At 38.9% G+C, this 19,293-nt stretch overlaps 1 long non-coding RNA gene across 1 annotated transcript in view; it reads left to right on the top strand.

Moving 5' to 3' along the window:
• Positions 1 to 6,889, top strand: part of LOC148695717 (uncharacterized) — a 74,423-nt gene extending 67,534 nt beyond the window's left edge. Inside the window, exon 2 of the long non-coding RNA XR_015964877.1 lies at positions 5,773 to 6,889. This is a non-coding gene — a long non-coding RNA (uncharacterized LOC148695717). The remainder of the gene's footprint in view (positions 1 to 5,772) is intronic.
• The last annotated feature ends 12,404 nt before the right edge of the window (positions 6,890 to 19,293 follow it).

Raw genomic sequence — 19,293 nt, 5'->3', positions numbered from 1 at the left:
GTTCCCTCAACCTTTTCAACACCAAAGTAAGATGTCGAACATGCTCATATTTAGACTTAGAGTATACCAGGATATCGTCAATAAAGACAATGACAAACCTATCCAAATACGGCTGGAATACTCGGTTCATCAAATCCATAAAAGCTGCTGGTGCATTCGTCAATCCAAATGGCATTACCAGAAACTCATAATGACCATAACGAGTCTTGAAAGTTGTCTTAGGGACATCCTCACTACTAATCTTCAACTGATAATAACCAGACCTCAAATCAATCTTGGAAAATACATAAGCACCTCGAAGCTGATCAAACAAATCATATATACGCGGCAATGGATAACGGTTTTTAATTGTTACCTGATTCAATTGCCGGTAATCAATGCATAGCCTCAAAGTCCCGTATTTCTTCCTTACAAACAACACTGGAGCTTCCCAGGGTGAAGTACTAGGCTGAATAAAACCTTTATCCACTAATTTCTGCAACTGGATTTTCAATTCCCTCAACTCAGCAGGAGCCATTCGATAAGGAGTTAAGGATATAGGATTAGTACCTGGAAGCAAATCAAGGGTAAACTCCACATCTCGATCTGGCGGCAATCCTCGTCAGGGAAAGCATCAGGAAAATGCCTGACCACCCTTACGTCCTCCACACTATTAGGAGCAACATCGTTCAACACTACATGAGCTAAGTATCCCTGACAACCTTTTGATAACAACCTTTTTGCTCGCATAGCAGAAATAACGCCATGTCTCACCCCACTCTGCTCACCCATAAAAGTAACCACATGTAATCTAGGACAATGGAAGGTAACTGTTTTCCCGTAACAATCAATATTGGCACGATTATGGTGCAACCAATCTGTGCCCAAAATCACATCAAAATCAATAATATCTAACGGGATAAGGTCAGCTGGCATATCAATATCTTCCACCATCACTAGACATCCTGGATACACACAATCGACATAACATCTCTCTCATCTAGGCATAGCAAAGTCTAAATCATACCCTAGAGGTGTATGGTGAGGTTGCGTCACTTGAGCAAATGTATGAGAAATAACAGAATGTGTAGCACCACAATCAATCAATACTCTAGCAAAATAACCAAGAATATTTAACGTACCCATAATCAAGTCAGGATTATTCTGAGCATCTTGCAGAGATATATTATGGATGCACCCCTAGGTCTGCTGTCGTCCACCACGACCTCTACTAGTCTAACCACCTCGATCCTGCACATTACGCCCCTGACTAGGCTGACTAGATTGCCTTGAAGATCCTGCACTACTAGTAGCAATCTCTCCCTACTGAGGCTGTCTTCCCTGGTACCACTGAGATCCACCCGCTGGAATGAGAGGATACGGCATATAACCTCCGGAGTACTGAGGATACCCACTCTGAGAATAAGGATCCTGAGGATACGGATATTGTCCTGGAGCATAAGGAACGGCATCACTCTGATAATAGTAAGCACCACCATGACTCATTTACCCGAAACTACCAGGCCCTGGAACCTGCTGGATGGGCGCAGGTGGTGGTAAGAAAGACTGATGAGGCCTCTGCTGACTCTGGGGACAATTTCCAGCTTTATGTCCCATCTGCCCACAAGTGAAACAACCACTGTTGCCTCTCCTACTCTCCAAAATGCCGATTGTTACATCTGCGGCATAACAGAGATCTTCATCTACCAATATCGCACTGTCTCTGGCCTCTAGGACCCCTAGAAAATCTACCACCTCTTCCCTGACCAGTGGCACAAAAACCTCCGCTGAAAAAACTGGAACTAGTTCCACCTCGCTTAAAACTCTGGGTCTTGCGAGGTCCTAGAGATGTCTGACCTTTGCCTTTGTCATCTTTCCTCTGATTGCCATCTTTTTCTTCTTCCTCACTCTCGCTAGGCATATTCTCAGAATCCTCAATCCTCAATAGAATCTCATAAAACTCCTGATAAGAGTCGCAATGAGTAGTGGTTGCTATAGAACGCCACTTCTTCTTAGTACCCAATCGAAAACGACGAAGCATCTCACCCGGATTGGTAGCAACCTCTGGATAATAACGAGATAAATTAGTGAACCTCCTATAATACTCGTTTGCCATCAATTTCCCTTGCCTCAACTCGGTAAATTCTTACTTCTTACGATCAATGTACTCAGGAGGCACAAACCTTTTCCTAAATAATTGCTTAAACACTTCTCAGTCAGCCCTTTCCTCTGGGGTTAAACGACGGACCTCATGTTCCCATTAAGATGACGATTCCTTACCCAAGAACTAAGAAGTCGTATCTACCCACTTTTCAACAGGAAGATTCCCCTGATTATGCAACACTCGAAAAGTCTTTTCAATATGGTCAAGCCACCGCTCAACTCCCTCAAAACCCTTGTGGCCCTCAAACTTATCCAGCTTCAAATTATGCATAGTCTCTAAAGGAATCCTCTGGGGAAGGCGGAGCGCCGACTGAATAGTGGTAGCAATAGCTTCCCCCAGTTGAGCTACAACGGGGAAACTAGGCTCAGTAGAGCGACGTGGTTCCCTACGAGGCACTAACATCGAGGAAATTGTGCTCTACTCTGGGCGGGAGCATTAACACTGGGAGTGCAGATTATGAGCTTTCTATGCATATCACATAACTACTACGTCACAACTATAAGCTATAACTTACCTAGCACTTACCTGTGCGTCCGCAGCACCAAACATACATATATGCAACTTTTCATGCATAAATAAATAGGCACACACTAAGCATGGCATTTAAAACATATAAACATTCCATTTCATTTTCTGGGAAAAACCACAAGTATATAGGTATATACGGAAAACCAAAAGCCCACTCACTGATATGTGGAAGGTTCCAACCCCCTTGCCTCAAGTAACTGTGCTCGTTCTCAGGATAAGTCTCACCTATATGCGAAACAACTATAAAAACGTCAATTTAAAGCACATAACCAAAACTAGGTAATAACTTCTCATATAATGCTCAAATGGGATGTTTGGATATACCAACGTGATCTACTCAACCTCACGAACATCCCCATATTTTTAAAATAATTTTCTGACCACCCACGCGTAGGCACATGCCTGGCACACGTGTGGTAACCCTAACGGCGTTAGGGAATATTCCGTCTAAAAAATAGAATATACTGTTAAAACTAACCTGATGCCGTTAACTGCCGTTATGAATATTCCGTTAATCTTAACAGAATATTCCTCTTTCTTCTCCGGCTAGTCGCCGAACTCCGTCACCGTCATTGAAAACTGGGAAAAACTTCTGATCGTCAAATCTCACTCGTTTCTCAACCAAAATACGAATTATGTATGAAAATGAAGCTTACGAAGAGTAAAACAAAACCTTACCACTTTGGGGACCCAAAACCAACAGAATCTCGTCGGAAAAACCCATGATATTTCGGCCAAACCTGCAACTCATTGAAACTGGGCTTCCCGACATCCAAAACACTTCAACTTTCTTCCCCGAGCTTCGTGAAAGTGTTCTAAAGCTCCCTATGACCTTAAAAACTCCTAAAAACTTCACGATCATGTGTGCATGAACAGTACATGAAATCTGGGGTTAGGGTTCTCAAGGTTTTTGAAGGTTTCAAGTCTCACAAATGGTATAAATGAACTCAAGAAGTTGCAAGGAGTTCGAATCTTACCTTCTAGACGTCGATCCGTGCCAGAAATGGTTAAATGGAAACTCGTCCGTACACTTGAAAAGGAGAGAGAAAGTGTTTGAGACAGAGGATGGTACACGGGATAGGATGATAGGGATGAAGGTGTGTGTGTGGTCTAGATGCAGCCAATCAAACAACAAAACAACCACCCAAAATGACAAATACCCATCAAGGGCAAAATCGTCATTTCACACCTACGATACGAATAATTCAGGACGGGCTGTCACAGTTTAAGTGTCAACTGTTTTGTAGAATGTCTAAATAGCGATCCTCATTAAACAAAATAGGGTTAAAGTTGGCAATCAAGCAATGCCAAATGCCTATTTTAATGTGCATCTGTGAATAAGTTTGTGTGCTTCTTAGAATACTAATTTTCTCTTAAAAAACTATAATAAGATCTATTCGATTACTCTGGCAAAATACACTTGAGGAACATAAATCTTTTGCAACAATAGCTTAACTTGATGCACAAACAAACATTATGAAAATAATGTGGTTAGTGGAAATTAGAAATAATAATTGGGAATAAGAAAAAATCATATGTGAAAAAAAAATTTAAAAGAAAGCAATCATGCCATCCCTTTTAAAGGATTTAGATCTCATCCAGATCCACTTTCCTCGCATTTTATTCGTTCATCGTAAATCGTACTGTCATTGAGTTTTTTTAATTGAAATTAAATACAAATAATATTTTTTAAAAATTGGATGCAAGATATACGATAAACAAATAAAATATAAAGATCCTATGTATTTTCAAATAAAAAATCAAGAAAAGATCCTCATCCCCGTTTAAAATGGACCATGGTACAACTTTAAATATAAGGGTGGGATTAGGGGGGGAAAGGCTAAAAGCTTAAAAGGCAAAAGCAAAGAAAGTATGGCACCAGCAAGGATGGCAATACTTTGAATTCATTGTAGTCTTAGTCAATTAGAGCAACTCTAGCGTTGGAGCCCTCCTCCCAGGCTATTCACTATTCAATCCACCTTATGAATAGTAACTACCCTTAATGAACAGTAATAGCCTTGGCAATAGCCTTTGTGTGACATCCCGTCCCGGGATTATTAAAACGTACTAGTGAAATGACATTTTAGCCCCTAGTTCGTTTCGTTATTTTGTTGGTGGGTGGTGTGGTGTTGGCATGTGTTGGGCCACACACACACACACACATACACTGTCCCTATCTCTCTCCCTCTGTCTTCTCCCTGTCTCTCTCTCCCCCGAGCTCCCATTTCCACTGTAAACGTACGGACACACACCAAGAACCATTATACCGTAGCAGATCGAGGAAACCAAGGGTGCAGTTGTGATCGTGAGGTCGAGGGGAGCACGAATATACCATTTTCAGGTAAGAACTTCGACGTTTTCACGTCGATATCGCCATGTCCGTTTTAGTTACTGTTCATGCAAGATTAATTTAGTGAGTTTTTGGACATTTGAAGCTTATAGTTGTGTTTGTGAAGTTCCCAGGAGCCTGGGAGTAGCTCGTTGGGTGAATTTGGACGTCAGGATCATTGGATGTGGAGTTGGCCGAGTTTTGAAGATTTGGACAGGTATAATCTCGTAATTTTAGGCCTTAAAACTTGTTGGGACATGTTCTACTAGCTCTAGGGTTGATTTTGGTACAAGAAACGTGGAAAAAGGTGGAAAAACGAGCGAGAAATCGTGATTTGCAGGTTTTTCGGCGACGGTGCCGGCGACGGCGACGGCGCCGGCGTCGGGGACTGATTGGAGAAGGAGATGGAATATTCCGTCAAAGTTGACGGAATATTCCTGACGCCGTTAACGGCATCTGGTTAGGTTTAACGGAATATTCCGTTAGTTCAACGGAATATTCCTAACGGCGTCAGTTGACGCCGTCAGTGTGCATGGCACGTGGCCGCGCGTGGGGGCGCGTAGGTCCGTGCCTATTTCCGCGCGGCCACGTAGGTCCGTGCCTATTTCGGCGCGTAGGGGCGCGTGAGGGGTCCAAAAATTATTCTAAAAATATGGTTGTGATCCTGAGGTTGTGTAGAGCACGTTGGTATATTCATTTGTCCAGTTTGAGCAATGTATGAGAAGTTATTACGAGAAATGGGTTATGTGCTTTAAAGTTAACGTTTTTATAGTTGTTTCGCATTTAGGTGACACGTACCCCGAGGACGAGCGTGCACACGCGAGACAGGGGGGCTACGACCCTTCTACATACCTGTGAGTGGGCTTTTGTTTTCCGTATATACCTATATACATTTATATTCCCAGAAATTGATTAAAAAGGGTTATTTGCCTTATGCCATGCATGTTATTATTATCGTTTATGCATCATTGCACACATTAGTAGTGGCATACATATATATGCATATTGGGTGCTGTGGACGCACAGGTAAGTGCCAGGTAAGTGGTATTCATATTTACTTTCAGCAGTAGTTGAGAGACTTAGAGAGCTCATAACCTGCACCCCCGGTGTTAGTGCTCCCGCCCAGAGTAGGGCACAGTCCTTCACGTGATGTTCACCTCCCGCACCACACGCTCAGCTTGGATCCAAGTTAGGTGCATAGGCCTGTCGTACAGACCACATTAGGTGGTTCCGACTCGTAGGTGACTCGCGATTATTCGCACAGCCTTCACGTGATCGTAGCACTAGAGCGTATATATAAGTTACACCCAGGCCTGTCGTACAGACCACCTTGAGTGGTTCCAACTCGTGGGCAGGTTCAGTTATAGAGTTGAGATTTGAGCTCTAGATGCAGCCGTACAGGTCACGTTAGGTGACTCCGGCTGCCAGATGTTATGATGTTGATATGATTTATACCTGGGCACTTACATTCATTATGAGGCTTTGGCATGGCATATCTTGAGCATGATTGGCATACCCTTGAGCATGTTTGGCATGTTTATACATACGTTTATATGTTTATTTTCTGGGAAGTATACAGGTTTTACGGCGAGGGGTTAGAATGTATTTTGTTAAATGGTTTTCAAAGAGCTTGTTTTTGCCCACTCACGCTTTTGTTTTGCGCCCCTCCAGGTTCTAGTTGCTTAGCCGTTGCGATGGTTTCCCTTGAGGGCTTTCCGGCGTTCTGACAGACACTTCCCATTGTAGGGTCCCCTTCAGGCGTACTACTGTTGTCGTTTTTGTTTGGGCTGCTATAGACCTGCTCTGAAATTGTATCTCACTTACTAGCACTTATTTTAGTACTTTGTATGCTAGTTTCTAATTATTCGTACTTTTATATTGCTACTTTATTAGCTTCCGCACGTGCACATGGCTACGTCACCTTCGTGTGACGGCCAGCACGCTCCGATCTCGGTCGGGGTGTGTCACTTTGCATCTCCACCGTTTCACTTCAATAGCCCTGGCAATAGGCAATAAAATATTAGTATTTTATTTATTTATAAAATAATACAAAATAATTTTAATTGTAATTTCGGATAAGATTTTTAATCGTTCTCGTTGCACCACGTGTCATTATCCGAAGTATTATTAAATAATACAAAATAATTTTATGTGTAATTTCGAATAAGATTTTTAATCGTTCTCATTACGCCACTTGTCATAAAATTCGAAAAGACAATTATTGGGGATGGATTTCCGATAAAATTTTTAATCGTACTCGTTATGCCACGTGTCATTATCCGAAAATACAATTGTTGGTGATGGATTTCTGATAAGATTATTAACCAATCACGTCGCGTCACGTGTCATAATTTGTTTACAATCTTTGAGGATAGATTTTCATCAGATTTTTAACGAATGACGGCATGCCACGTGGCATTATCTACAACCTAATCCTTTCTAAATCCTCCATATAATCCACCATCCATCCTCACAAATCTCACACCAATTTTCTCAAGATCTCTATCATTATTCATAGTTTTTGCTTCCTTCTTCACAAAAATCTGTATCATTATTCATAATTTCTGCTTCTTTCTTACAATGTCTTCTTCTTCCTCAAGGATGATGTGGGAACTCGATCATGAAGAGGAAGAATTGTTTAACCAATCAGAAGGAATATTCAATCACCAGGTGGCAAAAAATGAGAGGGAAAAGGATGAGGAGCGTAGAATGAGAGATGACGAAGTAAGAATGGGCAGACCCTCACATTCCCGTCGAGTCATCCAAGCTATGGCTCATATCTGCAGGCCCAGCCGTTCCGGAAACCTTGATAGAAGCAGGCAACGAATAGGTATGGAATTCTTGGACGATTATTTTGTCCCTAATAGTGCATTCCCTAATACGTACTTTAGATGTCGTTTTAGAATGGAACGACATTTGTTCAACAAAATCATGATTGTTGTTTGCAACCATGATTCTTACTTTGTGCAAAAGAATGATGTTTTTGGTGTTATAGGTCTCATTCCTAAGCAAAAAATTATTGTTGCCTTGCGGATGCTTGCATATGGAGCATGTGCAGACCAAGTGGATGAGATAACGAGGATGGGGAAATCAACCATTCTTGAGTCCCTAATGAGGTTTTGCGGAGCAATCGAATCTATCTACACCGCTGAGTACCTCCGCAAACCTACAAACATGGACTTGGAACGGCTTCTGAAGAAGGCCGAGATGCATGGTTTTCCTGGGATGATTGGAAGCATTGATTGTATGCACTGGACATGGAAAATTGTCCAAGTGCATGGCAAGGCGCTTATGGGGACAGAAAATGAGCAAAAAGTATCATTTTGGAGGCGATGGCATCTTTTGATACATGGATTTGGCACGCCTTTTTTGGGGTTCCGGGAGCTCAAATGACATCAACGTCCTTGCCCAATCCCCAGTGTCCAACGATGTCCTACAAGGAAATGCACCAAAAGTCACGTATGTACGACGGGCCATACTACCTAGTTGACGGCATTTATCCGCGTTGGTCAACATTTGTCAAAATAGTGCCACGTCCGCGAAGTGCAAAAGAAAACCACTTCGCAAGGTGTCAAGAGGGGTGCAGGAAGGATGTGGAGCGTTGTTTCAGTATCTTCCAAGCTCGATGGGCGATCGTCAGGGGTGCTGCCAGATTGTTTGATGTAGAGTCGCTTCGATCCATCATGATAATGTGCATCATTCTTCACAACATGATTGTGGAAGATGAGTACGATTATGAAGCCGTTGATGAATATAAAGACTTCCCTTCTAAAGGCGTGTTCATAATCTCACAATCTCGTTGAGCCCGTCTTTCTTCTCTAACATGTTCCCTTTCTTGCCTAAGCAACTCTCTTTCTTTCTCATTAGCCTGAAATTCTCTCTTAATAGCTGCAGCTTTTGCGTCCTCTCTAGCCTTATCAGCCTCATATTTCACCAGTTCCCTCGCCAAAGTCAATTCACCTTGGCGAGTAAGTTCTTCCATGAACTTTACATAATCATTCTTGGAAGCACTCCCTTTTCTCTTTGAAGCCTTCTTACCTTGAGGCCTAATTGGATAACGGGTCGATCCCGACGCTTGTTCAGGGATAGGCGTTTCAGGCACTTCTTCTGCATCATCTTCATGAACATGCGAGACATGATCGGGTGTAGAGTGTAGAGGGGTGCTGTTCATGAAAACTTCTGGACCGACAGGCACAACTCTAAATTTAGGACAATAATAAGTAACAAATAAATAATACAAACAAATAATTATAATGTAAGTAGGTAACAAATAAATAATACAAACAAATAATTATAATGTAAGTACGTAACAAATAAATAATACAAACAAATAATTATAATGTAAATTTGGGTATAGTACAAACAAATAAATAATATATTGTTACCTGATCTGAGTAATTTTCCCCACTTCGAATATTACTACTAGCTTGTGCCAAGGCGTCTCTCCACGTACTAAACGATTGGCTAAGTAATTTCCAACGATTGGACATCGATTCTTTGGTTCTTTTCCCACCAATTTTCTCAAGATAATTGGTATGAATAAGACTCCACATTTCTCGCAACTGCATCTCAGAACCCGTAAGCGAACTATGAGTAACTTCAACCCAGCTAGTACACAACGCAACATCTTCAAGAAGCGACCAATTCCTACCTGCATCAGTAGTCATTTTGTTGAAAAAAAATGGATTGAAACTTTGAGAGAAAGAAAGGAATGTGATTGAAAGTAGTTGAGAAAATATGAAATTGTGGTGTAAGGTAGATGATAATGAGAAGGTATTTATAGAAAAGTAAAAACAATTTTTTTTTTTTAAATTTCAGATTTTTTTTTGAATTTTTTACAATGTTTTACAATTTTTTTCAAATTTTTATTCAACTAATTAATCTCTGCCGTTGGATATAAAAAAATTTGAATTCCAAAACTCCAGATTGTGCCACGTGTCACAACGATAACTTTTCTTAATTTTAAAACTATTTTTTCTTTTATTTTTTTATTTATAAAGCATATTAATATCCACCGTTGATCTCAGATCGAACGGTGGATATTAAATAAGACTTTTTTTATTTGTTTTGACCGTTGAGATCGAACGGTCCAAGTTAAAGATCCGTTGAGATCGAACGGACCGTGGGAAGCCACGTGGCTTCCCAACGGTAACTGAAAAGTCACTGTTTTTTTTTCTGATTTTGTGTCGGTGACGCGCCCCCACGCGCGAGTGGGGTGCACGCGCCTGACAGAAAAAAAATTTAAAATGGTCTGACACCAGGCTGACGTCACATCCACTCGGGCTCTCGGGCTGGCAATTCTCCACGGGCCCAGAGCTCGGGCCTCCACCTCCACTCGGGCTCTCTCACGCTGGAGCCGGTCCACAGGGCCTTGGGCCCCTTTTCTCTGGCCTGTCCCCCGAGCACCCAGCAACGTTGGAGTTGCTCTTAAGAAAGGGCGTGAAGCGAGGTGAGCTGATAAATATCCCATACTGTTTCTCTCTGCTGGTTTGCACTATTGCTCTATTGTTTTCATTATTCATTCCAACACATGCAACCGGTGTCCTTGGATAATGTTGTCGTTATTTAATATGTGTTGACAAACTACTGGTTTATAGCACACATCCAAATGATGATGTCTTGTTTATACTGATAAATTTGATAACGTAATACATTAAATTTGTCAAATTATCAGAGAGAGATGGACCAAAGACCCACTTCCAAATGTCCATTTCTAACCGCATCGATGTCTTCCCTAACTTATTAATGATTACTTGCACAATCTGACAGGTGTGAAGTTTTATCATAAAATCTCTCGGTATTAGTTGGAGTGGGGTTAAGATATTTAAACTCTTCTTTTTTCAAAGATATGGTCAATGTGGGATATTTAAACACACTCCCTCACTTGGGACCCAATTTGTGAGTCGCATGTTGGAGATCCACACATTGACAACCACATGTTAGAACCAATCAAATGTTAAGTATATATTATACAACAATTTGCACAGTTTTATTTCGAATGGAAAATTCAACGACAAACACAATATATTAGAACATAAACACTCAATGAGATTATAAATAAAATCACAAATCACTGACTTGTTTCTTGAAGATAGAGGCTTGCAGAAGCAATCTCCTAAGACAAAAATTCGTCCCTACACCAGTGCAGCAGTTCGATGGACGTCTATCTTGCAGGATACAACTATCTAATCCAAGTTCTTGCACTCGAACTTGGATTCTTGGCGAATTGGTTGTGTGGTTCTCAGCGAAATATGGAGGAATGATCATAAAAATTGATTTTAGTTTCTGATTTTATTGCCATATATATAATGGCATAATTTGAACTTCCCCAACCGTTCATGCTTATCAGTTTTTGTTAAAAAGAAAACCGAATGCAACTGTTCAATCAATTTAAAAACTGAATGAAACTGTTCAATCAGTTTTATCCTTTCGGAAAAAACTGAATCCAAAAAATAAAAAACGTAACTTGTGTTTTTTGTCCATCCGAGCCCAAGAGCCCCAAGGCCCAAGGCCCATCTTTGACATTTAATATATACACCCAAACTCTCCAAGTCTAAGGCCCAAGGTCCATGGCTTTGGCCCAATTCAATTCAAACTATAAGTGAGTGAACTCACTTATAAAGAGTTGTTGTAAATGGTGTATGGGCGATGTGGGACTGGCAGTCCCACATAACACAGGTAACACAGGTTTCCAACAATACCCCACATTTTCTATTCAAACTCTAGCAATACCCCACATTTGAATTGAAAATAAGATACTAGCTACATTAGTAATATACTTCCAGAGAACTTAGATATGATACGCATCGGGATAGGTGTCTTTTGGACTTGAACCTTCTCTAGTGAGTACTTATCGGTTTTACCTAATGAAGCAGTGAATTTACTGTCTTGAACTGATCATTCTTAGTAGTAAAATCGAAACAATAAGTATCACACATATCACATCTGAACACACGTCAATTCATACGGTTGAGTTCATTTTGGTCCTGAACATATCCTGATTTCATGAGACCTTTAGAGAATTGTAGCCATACCAATTCTCAAATATGCGACCCCACATCAATCTCATATAGGTAATGCTAATAAAGAATATCTTGTTCTATTCATCTTAATCATAAGATATTAGCATTATTAAGAATAGTTATTCACCCTTTTCGTCTAACAGGCAACACACTGTTTTCCATCATAAGAATGAGTAAAGATTGTGTGTATCTTACTTTGAGTTTCCCTCAACTAGTTTGCCTATTGAACCTAGACCATGGGATCTCCAATTAGCTAGGTTAGGTTTCCGTCAAGTTATAACTCATTGAGTTGGCTTTAAACTCATTCCCCTCGATGTAAATGCCACTTGATCCTTGGATAGGCCTTTTGTCAAAGGATCGGCAATATTCTCCTTAGATTTAATATAATCAATGGAAATAGTTCCATTCTTGAGTAGTTGTCTAATGGTTTTATGTCGTCGCCTTATATGTCTCGACTTCCCATTATATTCAGCGTTTTTTGCTCGACCTTGTGCAGCCATGCTGTCACAATGTATACATATTGCAGTCACAAGCTTGGGCCATAATGGAATATTTTCCAGAAAATGTTTAAGCCATTCAGCTTCATCAGCAGCTGTATCTAAGGCTATAAACTCTGATTCCATTGTCGAACGTGCTATACATGTTTGCTTGGATGATTTCCATGACACAACTGCTCTACCAAGTGTAAATACATATCCACTTGTGGATTTACTGTCTGTGCTCCCTAAAATCCAATTTGCATCACTATATCCTTCTAATACTGGGGGATATTGAGTGTAATGCAAACCATAGTTTATTGTATGCTTTAAGTATCTTAATACCCTTATTAAAGCATTCCAATGATCTCTTCCAGGATTACTTGAATACCTACTTAGTCGGCTTATTGAATAAGCAAGATCAGGTCTTATACAATTCATAATGTACATCAAGCAACCTATAACTTGGGTATACTCCAATTGAGATACGCTCTCTTTTTCGTTTTTAGTAAGTTTATGAATGGGATCAAAAGGAGTTACTACAGGTTTACAATCAAAATGTCCAAACCTTTTTAGAACTTTTTCCACATAATGTGATTGAGTTAAGACATATCCATCTGAATTCCTTAGAATTCGAACTCCAAGAATCACATCAGCTAATCCCATATCTTTCATGTCAAAACTAGAATTTAGCATTTTCTTTGTGGAGTTAATCACATCTTTGTTTGGTCCCATTATAAGCATGTCATCAACATATAAACATACAATAACACAAGCATTTTTCGTTTTCTTAACATAAATGCATTTATCACTTTCATTGATTACAAATCCATTCGTAATCATATAATGACTTAATCAACTTGCAAACTTTCTTTTCTTGACCTTTGACAATGAAACCTTCAGGTTGATCCATATATATTTCTTCGTCTAATTCACCATTTAGAAATGCAGTCTTGACATCCATTTGATGTATCTCAAGATTGTACACAGACGCTATAGCTATTAATAACCTTATAGATGCTATTCTAGCTACTGGTGAATAAGTGTCAAAGTAGTCAAGTCCTTCTTTTTGACGATACCCTTTGGCAACTAAACGAGCCTTATACTTGTTTATGGTACCATCCGGTCTCAATTTCCTCTTGAAAATCCATTTGTGTCCTATTGGTTTATTTCCAGGAGGCAAATTAACCAATTCCCATGTATTATTTTGCATGATGGATTCTATTTCACTTTGAATAGCTTCTTTCCAATAAGGTGCTTCAGACGATTCTAATGCAGCCTTATAAGTTTGAGGCTCATCTTCGGTTACAAAAGTGAGGAAATCAGGACCAAAATCCTTTGCAATTTTTGCTCTTTTACTCTTTCGTGGTTCCAAATCTTGGCTTTGAACTCTCGAAGTTGAAGCATGATTATCGTCATCATTTCTTGTAATAACCTCATGTACTCTTTTGTTCAAAACATATGACCTATCTTTATAAGGAAAAATTTCCTCAAAAAACTCAACTTCTGCAGATTCAAGTATAGTATTTATATGAATGTCTGCAATTTCAGATTTATGAACCAAAAATCTATATGCCGAACTATTATTGGCATGACCAATAAATATACAGTCCACTGTTTTTGGTCCAAGTTTTTGTCTCTTCGGAAGAGGCACTTGAACTTTTGCAAGACAACCCCACACTTTCAAGGTTTTATATGTAGGTAACCTACCTTTCCAGATTTCATAAGGAGATTGATTAGTCTTCTTATGTGGAATTCGGTTCAAAATCGTATTTGCAGCAAGGAGTGCCTCACCCCATAAATTATGTGGTGCACCAGAACTGTTCAACATGGAATTAATCATATCCTTCAATGTACGATTTTTCCGTTCAGCCACTCCATTTTGTTGAGGAGTATATGGTGCTGTTGTTTGATGTATTATTCCATGTGTTGAACAAAATTCTGCAAAGTCATTAGATTCGTATTCACCACTTCTATCCGATCTTAAGACCTTTATTCTTTTGTCTAGTTGATTTTCGACTTCGGCTTTAAATGTCTTAAACATGTTTAAAGCTTCATCTTTACTATGAATCAAATAGACATAACAATACTTGCTGCAATCATCAATGAAGGAAATATAATAGTTCTTTCCTCCACGAGTTGGTGTGGATTTGAAATCACAAAGATCACTATGGATTAAACCAAGTATTTCGTTGGATTTTTCCACTGATTTATATGAGTGTCTTGCATATTTAGATTCTGTTCATATCTCACATTTAGATACTTTGTTCATGGAACATTTTGGCAATAGGCCTAAGTTAACCATTCTTTGAAGAGAACGAAAATTAACATGACCTAATCTTGCATGCCATAATGTAGAGGACTCAATCAAGTAAGCAGAAGAAGCACTCGGCTTGTTATTATTCATAGCATTAACAGAAAGTACATTCATTTTGAAGAGCCCCTCAGCCAGGTAGCCCTTTCCCACATACATCCCACCTTTGGTGATTACAAACTTGTCAGATTCAAACACAATTTTGAAACCTTTGTTACTCAGAAGTGATCCAGAAATCAGGTTCTTACGAATATCAGGAACATGCAGAACATTGGTAAGTGAAAGCTCTTTTCCGGAAGTGAGTTTGAGCGTCACTTTTCCCTTCCCTGCAACGGCAGACGCAATTGCATTTCCCATGTATAGATTTTCTCCACCATCAACAGATTGGTAAGTAACAAATAAATTTCGATCAGCACACACATGCCTTGTTGCTCATGTATCAACAAACCAGTCATTTGAGTTAGTCAGTAAATTGACTTCAGAGACAACAGCAACAAACGTGTCTTCTGCAACATTTGCTTGATTGGAACTTCCAGAATTCTGATCCTTCTTGTGGAGGCAGTCCTTTGCCCTATGACCTGTCTTTCCACAAACCCAGCAACCTCCTTTGATTTTCTTGAAGGTTTTCCCTTTCACAGCAGTCATTGCTTTCTTTGCAGCATCCTTGCCTTTGTTTTTCTGATGGTGCCTTGCCTTGTGTGAGTCACCTCCTTCCACAACATTGGCTTTTGCTTCCAGCGATGAGACATCATATTTCTCATTTTTGCGATGATCCTCCTCCACACGCAGTTTGGGAATCAACTGATCCATACTCATGTCTTCAGTTAGATGCTTCAGATAAATCTTGAAGTCTTTCCAATTCGAAGGCAGTTTCTCTATGATAGAGCCAACCACAAAACCTTCTTTCAGACCAAGGTTTTCTTCATCTAACTCATGAACAATCACTTGGAGTTCTTCAACTTGCTTGACAACAGACTTGGTGTCACTCATCTTATAATTCAGAAATTTTCCAATTACAAACTTCTTGGAACTTGCCACTTCAGACTTGTACTTCTTATCCAGAGACTCCCACAGTTCTTTCGTTGTCTTATATGATGAATAAACATCATACAGAGAGTCATCTAGAGCATTCAGAATGTAGTTCCTGCATAGAAATTCACTGTGAGTCCAGGCCTCTATAGCCTGCAGAATTTCGGCAGGAATATCTCCCTCTTCTGGTGCTTTGGGGGACTCAGAAGTAATCACATGACTCAAGTTCAGAGTTGTTAAGTAAAACAACATCTTCTGTTGCCAACGTTTGAAATCAACTCCCTTGAACTTCTCAGGTTTCTCAACGTGTTGCTTGACGACACCAACATTTGATTGATCCATAAATTTCTGTCTTAGATTGTTAGAACCAATCAAATGTTAAGTATATATTATACAACAATTTGCACAGTTTTATTTTGAATGGAAAATTCAACAACAAACACAATATATTAGAACATAAACACTCAATGAGATTATAAATAAAATCACAAATCACTGACTTGTTTCTTGAAGATAGAGGCTTGCAGAAGCAATCTCCTAAGACAGAAATTCATCCCTACACCAGTGCAGCAGTTCGATGGACGTCTATCTTGCAGGATACAACTATCTAATCCAAGTTCTTGCACTCGAACTTGGATTCTTGGCGAATTGGTTGTGTGGTTCTCAGCGAAATATGGAGGAATGATTATAAAAATTGATTTTAGTTTCTGATTTTATTGCCATATATATAATGGCATAATTTGAACTTCCCCAACCGTTCATGCTTATCAGTTTTTGTTAAAAAGAAAACGGAATGTAACTGTTCAATCAATTTAAAAACTGAATGAAACTGTTCAATCAGTTTTATCCTTTCGGAAAAAACTGAATCCAAAAAATAAAAAACGTAACTTGTGTTTTTCGTCCATCCGAACTTTCCAAGTCTAAGGCCCAAGGTCCATGGCTTTGGCCCAATTCAATTCAAACTATAAGTGAGTGAACTCACTTATAAAGAGTTGTTGTAAATGGTGTATTGGCGATGTGGGACTGACAGTCCCACATAACACAGGTAACACAGGTTTCCAACACCACATGGAGCCAAGAGGACTCTCCCAACACACGAGGCCAATGGGACCCACCCATCACATGGCAGTACAGGCTAAGTACCCACACATCAACAATTGCTTGGAGCCAAGGGAACTCATCTTACAGCATGTCACTACTAGCCCGCTCTCTGCTCTGATACCATGTCAAATTATCAGAGGGATGGCCCAAATGTTCACTTCCAACGACATCGATAATGTCCCCAACTTGTTCATTACCACTAGCACATTCATCAGCTGTGAGGTTTTATCACAAAAGATCTCAGTATTAGTTGGAGTGAAGTTAGGATATTTAAACCTTTTTTTTTTTCCTGAAATACAATCGATGGGGAAATTTCAACAAAATTGGGTTAAAACAAGTTGCCTGTTATGGAATGATTTTTCTCTTAAAGTTATACTCTCTTCTGGTTTGGTTATCAAACTTATATTGGTTGTGAGGTAAATACCCAGTACTAACTATGTGCTTTGAATCTCAATCTCTCAAAGTTCATGCAAATCCAAACCCAAGTACATAGATAATGGAAAATTCAAAAGACTTATTTATCAAAATGCTATCAAATAATACATTAAGCATCACTTTACCCTATACTTTGTAACTAATTCGTCAACTTTGTCCATCCCTCATTAACTATTAAGTACGGATCATACTCAATAGTCATCTATATTATTGATATTATGTCGTTATCGTGGAGCAAAAGATAATAGTTAAAGTCTTCCAAAAAAAAATGATAATAGTTAATAGACAAAATTGATATATTTGTAATGTATGATATGAAATGAAAGCTCATCCACAACTGCAAAAGTAGAGATAAACATAGTAAAAGTGACTAAGATATGATAATGTACGTTGTACTCATTAAAAGACAAATCTAACTAAACATTAGCTTGGAAATGTTGAAGATGCTCGTAAACAGTTAACCCAGAACGTTGGAAATATGGATGTGGCTATAACTCAGTAATTTAAGTTCTAATACAGTAATACTTGAGGGCTTCTGCCAATGTTCCTCCTGTCCGATTCAAGTAGAACCTTGTATTCCTGCAGCTTGATAAACTTTTTTCTCCTTCCTTTTCTTTTTCTCACGCATCAATACATGATATATATCAAAACTGATAGTGGATGTGACATCTGATCAGTGGTCAATGATAAACAGGATTACATTAACATATTTACACACACAGATATATATAGACCTATGGACCCATTGTTCTCTACAGCTTCATGCATGTGAACTCCCTTTTTCACCTGTGCATGCCATGCACATGCAATACTCTTGCTACATAAATGAACATGTGAACTTAAGCATTATTATTCCTTGTCTTTTATCTCCACCTCCAAGGGTAAAGAGTCGATTTCGCAAAACATTTGAACTATTTATTTTTCAGGTAGCATTTTATAGATCGTTCATCTAAAATATTAGCCAAATTAAAAATATTTGAAACATCTAATTGAGTTCAAAAAAATTGACAAACACTTTATTCTTTAAAATATATTAAAATTTCATCAAGATAATTAAATAAGCAAATGCTTCAGATTGAATTGAATTTTTGCAAGGATGCATGATCTATGAATCGAGATTTACAAAATAAACGATTCGAATCGTTGAAGTTTAATGTAAAGTGAATCTCATAACTAATCTATACTTTTACCTAAAAATGAGAATTCTTTTGAATAAATGACCTGTATATATATGTATATATATAGAGTTATGGACACATTGTTCTCTACAGCTTCAAGCATGTGAACTCTCTTTTTCATTTGTACATGCCATGCACGCAATACTCTTGCTACACAAATGCACATGTGAACTTAAACATTATTATTCCTTGTCTTTTTATCTCCAGCTCCTAGGGTAAAGATCAATTTCGCGCAGCTTCTTGTTAAGACACTTTTACTGTGTGCGTGTATATATATATAATATAGAATGAGGACAGATTTACTCAGACAGCCAGTCAGTCAGTCAGTCACCGGTCACCAATTCTGATTTTTGTTTTGACCTTTCAATCATTTGTTGTACTTTTACCATATGCATGGTAAAACACGAATCCGGACCTCTGTTGAATTCTTTTTGCAATGATTTTAGAATTTGTGATTTATGTTCGTTCATAGTATATTATGTGATCAAATACTATTTTAAATTTTTTATTTAAAATAAAATACAAATAGTACTTGATAAAAAATTATCTGCACTATATATTATAAACAGACACAATTCACAAATCTTCATGATTCTCACAATAAAGATCCGAAGAGGATCCTGATGGGTAAAACACATCCCTCACATTTGGATTTTTGGGATGAGGATAGTCTCGATCCTTTTGGTGAGGATTTTTGGGATGAGGATTTTAGGAATTCTTATCTTTTATCTGTTCATC

The sequence above is a fragment of the Pyrus communis genome, chromosome 7, assembly GCF_041283825.1.
Source record: "Pyrus communis isolate YQ-2024b chromosome 7, ASM4128382v1, whole genome shotgun sequence".
Lineage (NCBI taxonomy): Eukaryota > Viridiplantae > Streptophyta > Magnoliopsida > Rosales > Rosaceae > Pyrus > Pyrus communis.
Note: the sequence above shows the minus strand (reverse complement) of the source record. Positions and strands in the feature narration are given on the sequence as shown.